Source organism: Rutidosis leptorrhynchoides, chromosome 5 (assembly GCF_046630445.1).
Source record: "Rutidosis leptorrhynchoides isolate AG116_Rl617_1_P2 chromosome 5, CSIRO_AGI_Rlap_v1, whole genome shotgun sequence".
Lineage (NCBI taxonomy): Eukaryota > Viridiplantae > Streptophyta > Magnoliopsida > Asterales > Asteraceae > Rutidosis > Rutidosis leptorrhynchoides.
The window spans coordinates 421,162,985-421,169,478 of NC_092337.1; positions in this window are offsets into that span (position 1 = coordinate 421,162,985).

Below are 6,494 nucleotides of genomic sequence, written 5' to 3' on the forward strand. Positions count from 1 at the left end.
GAAAATGATTTTTATTATGAACATGAAACCATATCCAAAAATCATGGTTAAACTCAAAGTGAAAGTATGTTTTTCAAAACAGTCATCAAGATGTCGTTCTTTCGATGGAAATGACTACCTCTTTCAAAAACGACTTGTAACTTGTATTTCCGACTATAAACCTATACCTTTTCTATTTAGTTTCATAAAGTCAAGTTCAATACGAAACTGTGGCCGCTTAAATCACTCAAAACGGATTAGAAACGAAGAAATGGCGAGCAAAACAAAATTGGTAAAAACTACTCATTTTAGCTACGTGAAAATTGGTAACAAATCTATTCCAACCATAACTTAATCAACTTGTATTGTATTTTATGTAATCTTGAGATACCATAGACACGTATACAATGTTTCGACCTATCATGTCGACACATCTATATATATTTCGGAACAACCATAGACACTCTATATGTGAATGTTGGAGTTAGCTATACAGGGTTGAGGTTGATTCCAAAATATATATAGTTTGAGTTGTGATCAATACTGAGATATGTATACACTGGATCGTGGATTGATTCAAGATAATATATATCGATTTATTTCTGTACATCTAACTGTGGACAACTAGTTGTAGGTTACTAACGAGGACAGCTGACTTAATAAACTTAAAACATCAAAATGTATTAAAGTGTTGTAAATATATTTTGAACATACTTTGATATATATGTACATATTTGTTATAGGTTCGTGAATCGACCAGTGGCCAAGTCTTACTTCCCGACAAAGTAAAAAAATCTGTGAAAGTGAGTTTCATTGATCCCCTTTTACTCTTTACATTTTTGGGGCTGAGAATACATGCAAATGCTTTAGTAACTATTTTACAATAATTATATGCGTGAGTTTCATTATTCCCTTTTTAAATACCTTTGCAATATATATTTTTGGGACTGAGAATACATGCGCTGCTTTTATAAATGTTTTACGAAATAGACACAAGTACGTGAAACTACATTCTATGGTTGAATTATTGAAATCGAATATGCCCTTTTTATTAAGTCTGGTAATCTAAGAATTAGGGAACAGACACCCTAATTGACGCGAATCCTAAAGATAGATCTATTGGGCCTAACAAACCCCATCCAAAGTACCGGATGCTTTAGTACTTCGAAATTTATATCATATCCGAAGGGTGTCCCGGAATGATGGGGATATTCTTATATATGCATCTTGTTAATGTCGGTTACCAGGTGTTCACCATATGAATGATTTTTATCTCTATGTATGGGATGTGTATTGAAATATGAAATCTTGTGGTCTATTATTATGATTTGATATATATAGGTTAAACCTATAACTCACCAACATTTTTGTTGACGTTTTAAGCATGTTTATTCTCAGGTGATTATTAAGAGCTTCCGCTGTCGCATACTTAAATAAGGACGAGATTTGGAGTCCATGCTTGTATGATATTGTGTAAAAACTGCATTCAAGAAACTTATTTTGTTGTAACATATTTGTTTTGTAAACCATTATGTAATGGTCGTGTGTAAACAGGATATTTTAGATTATCATTATTTGATAATCTACGTAAAGCTTTTTAAACCTTTATTGATGAAATAAAGGTTATGGTTTGTTTTAAAATGAATGCAGTCTTTGAAAAACGTCTCATATAGAGGTCAAAACCTCGCAACGAAATCAATTATTATGGAACGTTTTTAATCAATAAGAACGGGACATTTCACAAAAGACAAATTAGCACCGCTATCAAATAATATCTTTGCCAGATTAGAGTTAACCATGAAAGTACCTGAGACAACTTCATTGGAATGCCTGGCCTCATCATTGGTCATCAAATAATTCCGCCCCTTTATCGTGCCCGCCGCCTTCTCTAACCTTTTAACATGATCACCCTGCAAGTCGGGACACTCCGGCCTCTTATGCCCTTCTTTACCGCAATTAAAACAAGTGAGCTTGGTTGTGGTTGATTGTTTAGGGCACTCACGAGCCATGTGCCCCCTTTGCCCACAATTGTAGCAAGCATAAGTAAAATCACCAGAAGCACCCTTCTTAACACTACCAACACTCTCGGAGCCCTTCTTGTGCTTCTTGTTAGAAAAGTTTGAATGACTAGTAGCTTCAAACTTCTTTTTGCCGAAGGTAAAGCCACTCTTTCTCAAGATGAGCGACTCGAAACCTTTGGCCATATCAAACAACTCATCAAAACTCTTCACCACGTTCACACTAATCTTTTCTTGATAATTGTCATTCAAGATTCGGTAAAAGTCCTCCTTCAACATTTTATCATTCCCGACATACTCCTGGCAAAATTGAGTTTTCAACAAGTAAACGGATTTAAGGGTATTCAAATCCATCGATCATTGCCTCAAGGAACGCAACTCGTCCTTAAGCCTAGTAAGATCGGCCGAAGTTCGGTACTCTTGGAAGAACTCCGTTTTGAACTCATCCCAAGTAAAATCCATGCATTGTTCTTCGCCATAAACTTGGATTTTTGCATCCCACCATAGCTTCGCATCACCTCTTAGCATGCTACAACCATACCTTGTCTTTTTATCAATCGGGCATTCACAAGTTCGAAAGGCCCCCTCCATATCGGAGATCCACCGGGCACTCTTTAACGGGTCTCTTTCGCCCTCAAAAATAGGTGGTTGAGCATCCTTGAAATTTTTATAGAAAAAGTCACGTCTTCCCACATTATCTTCATGTAGGACGGCCTTAACTTGTTCTCTTACCACACCGACTAATTGTTCGTCGATTGAATCTAGGAACATCTTCTTGATATCCACAAGGTATTCCGCCTTTTGACGTTGAAAAATGGCCTCAACCTTGGCTGTGAATTCGGGGTCCTCACTAGTGCCCCCATTTTCGGTGTCGTGTCTGTTTCTCATCTTCATTCTATAAAACGAAAAAGATTAAACAACGAACGAAACAAAGGACATAACACGTATGCATATACGTATACCCCACACTACTCCATCTTACTCAACAATCGTCGTACATTACTTGTTTGACACGATTTGCACCCGTAACAATGGTAGCTAATCATTGTTACGCGAGCACGTCGCATTAACTTGCTAGTACAACGTCCATCTCGCTTGATGATTGCTAAACACAACACAAATCAATTAGCATGAGGTTAGTTCACATGACCAAAGCACTAACAATTTCCGATTAGACCCAAAGTCCTACAAGTCCCGCATAAAAGCGCAGGCACAATAAAGTCTAAGTCTAGGCACCTATCTCAAGTCGCCTAAATCCCTTAGACCAAGCTCTGATACCACTTGAAACAACCCACTTGCCCTTGTCCACACCTGCATCTAAAAAGATAAATAACGAGAGGGGTAAGCTAATGCTTAGTGAGTGCAACAATTATACGTTTACATATACAACCTACTTACTTGCAATCACTTACGCATTTATCGCATACATGCTAGCATTATAAGTAATCATACCATCTCAAGTATAACACTAAACCTTCCACCATACGAGCTAGCATAACAATAGCATATAGTTTAAACAATATAATATGCTACAATCCACACACACACAACCATGGTTAACCAAACGAACGAGGGAACGGTGTTTAAAGACCGTCGGAGTTCATAACAACCATTAGTGCACTTAACACTTCGTACACTAACCCCACGGGTGGCATCTTAACACGTCGATACTTCACCCCGGGTGGTGCCTTAACACTTCGACACTTCACCCCGAATGGTGTCTTAGGCTCTTAGCACATCGACACTTCACTCGTTACATCTCTCGGAGTGGCGTCTTAACACATCGATACTTCACTCCCGAGTGGTGTCTTAACACATCGACACTTCACTCGCCACGTGAGGAGTGGTGTCTTAACACGTCGACACTTCACAACTAAACCACACAAATAAATACATTATATATGCAAGCATATAATTATTCCACTCACCTTAACACTTCGGTGATGATTATGCACTTCCGAAACTTCAAGGCAACGTACCTAATACATAAGTACACATTTAATTACACAACTAGTGGAACTTACCACACTACATATCACTTGAGCATTTAATGACCCATTTGCATTAAATAGCTCACCTACCTCAAAACCGCCCATAAATGGCCAAGACTCATATTAAATCACTAAAGCTAGTGATTTAAGTCTACTAACATTAATTAATCGCAACTTAGGGTAATTCATACCCATTTCACCCAAACTAGGTCAACATTACCCCTTTTGACCCATTTTAACACTCTTTCAACATTAAACAAGTGTTTTAAAGCTTAACAACACCATTAATACATACAAATCTTAAATCATAAGGCCAAACCCTAGGTTATAGCTATTTAAGATTTCCTTTCACCCACATAACCCAAGTTCACCCATTTTAACCCCAAATGGGTCATACAAGTCTCTAGTAACCAAAACCCTAGCCATTAACCAATTAAAACTCAAAACTTAGAGTTAGAACTTACCGAGACTATCAACGGGTAGCTAGAGACAAGAGGAACAACTTTAATTCTTTCTCCAAAGATCAACCCTCAATCCTTCACTCTCAAACCTCACTTTTAATTCAATTGAGTTTTAAGTTTTGGGAGAGAAAATAGAAGGAAAAGGGAAAAGAAATAAAATTAAATGAACAAGTGGATGAGATTTAATGCTCCCATCAGACTTACACGTCAAATTACCAATTTGCCCCTTAAATTCCCTTAAAATGAGCTAAGTCCGAATTCTGTCCAGCAGGACTGCCGCGGCGCGGCCCAATTCGTCGCGGCGCGACATTCAACATGAAAATCGACCCTTCTTAACCCTCATTCTGTTCCTGGTTTGCTTGTTATGCCGCGGCGCTGACCATTTTGTCGCGGCGCGGCCTAAGGCTGTAACTGAGCAGCTCGACCATCTTAAACAAATTTCAACATTAATTAATTTTGTACATTCCAAACCCGCTTCCTATTCTCACCTAACCTTCAACTATAGTCTCGCAAGACTCAACGCTATCAAAACCCACATATAGACTTGCTTATGCACACATTATCAAGTATACATTTATATATATCTATACATATATTCATACATTTACGCGTAAGCTAACGAGTTATAAACGTACAAATGATTAAGTATGTACCTTTCGATACGTACGGGAAAAACGGGATGTTACATAAAGCACTTTTGACTTATGGTTATTTGCAACTATTAAAAAAAAAAAAAATCAACGAGTGAAAAAACAAAACACTTGGAGTAACGCGTGGGCACAACTATGCTCGTTTACACTTAATAATGTAACTTGATGTAATAATATAGTCCATACATTAAGTTAAACTGTGTTCAAATATATTCTAAACTAATCAAATTAAATAAAGTCAAGTCAAAGAAAATAAGAAAATTGATACAAACATCTCATCTAATAAGACGTTTAAAAAAGAATGCCTGCCATTATTGGTGATTGACCGAATGTTGAGATACAAGGTTGTTGACCTAAAACATCGATGGAACGACGCATATCATGATCGGCCGATAAAATTACTTGTATACATATTTATGATTTTTTAGACAATCCTTATAATAATTATCGATAAATCATAGTTATCTTAAATTAAAAGTACACAAAGTAATATATACATATACATGAAAGTTATAGAGGGACAATTATTCTAATATACAGCACACACAATTATACACAATAACTATAGACTGATATATATTTATATTTAATATTTAATATTCTTACTTAAAAAGATTTACGGAGTACAAAATAGTGGCACTTGATCCTTCTCGAGCACTTCTTGCACTTAGAAGATATACGTTTGATGTTTATATTATTAGGCTCCAAAGCATTAGTTTGCGATGTTCGTAAGTTGTCATAAGTGTTTATATTTTTATTGTGTTCGTTCCATCACAAGTCTGTTCACAAGATTTGAATAGCAAATAAAGGGATAACACTACTATTATGTTCGTTTCATCATAAAGTATCGACATCGACATCTTTTTTTTTTTTTTTTACATCTCATTATATGTATCCATTTTATATTTTAACCAATCAAAATAGAATTTTATCAGGTATATACCGAAGAGCCTTTATAGAATATTGAATAGTTATTAGGGAATTTGAAAACTTTATAACGTGGAAATTTTAATTGAAACGGATAAAATATTATAGGTAGGCATTTTTAAGGAATCTAACTAAGGGTGCGTTTGTTTACCTCTTAACTGAATGGTTCAGCGCTGAATGTTGAACCATTCAGTATTCAGCGCGTTTGTTTCTGACATCTGAATGACATATGATGCTGAATGGTTCAGCATTCAGCGCTGAACCATTCAGAGTTGAAACACTCTCTTAACCATTAAGCACATAAATGTTCTGTAATATCCATCTCAAATCATATCCAGAACACTTAATAAACATGTATATTGAATGTTTTATTCGTGTAACACATTAATAAGGTAGTTTTATCCTTTTAATATCGTTCATTCAAAATGACTATCAAACAGCTTATTTTCATTCAGAACCATGTTTATT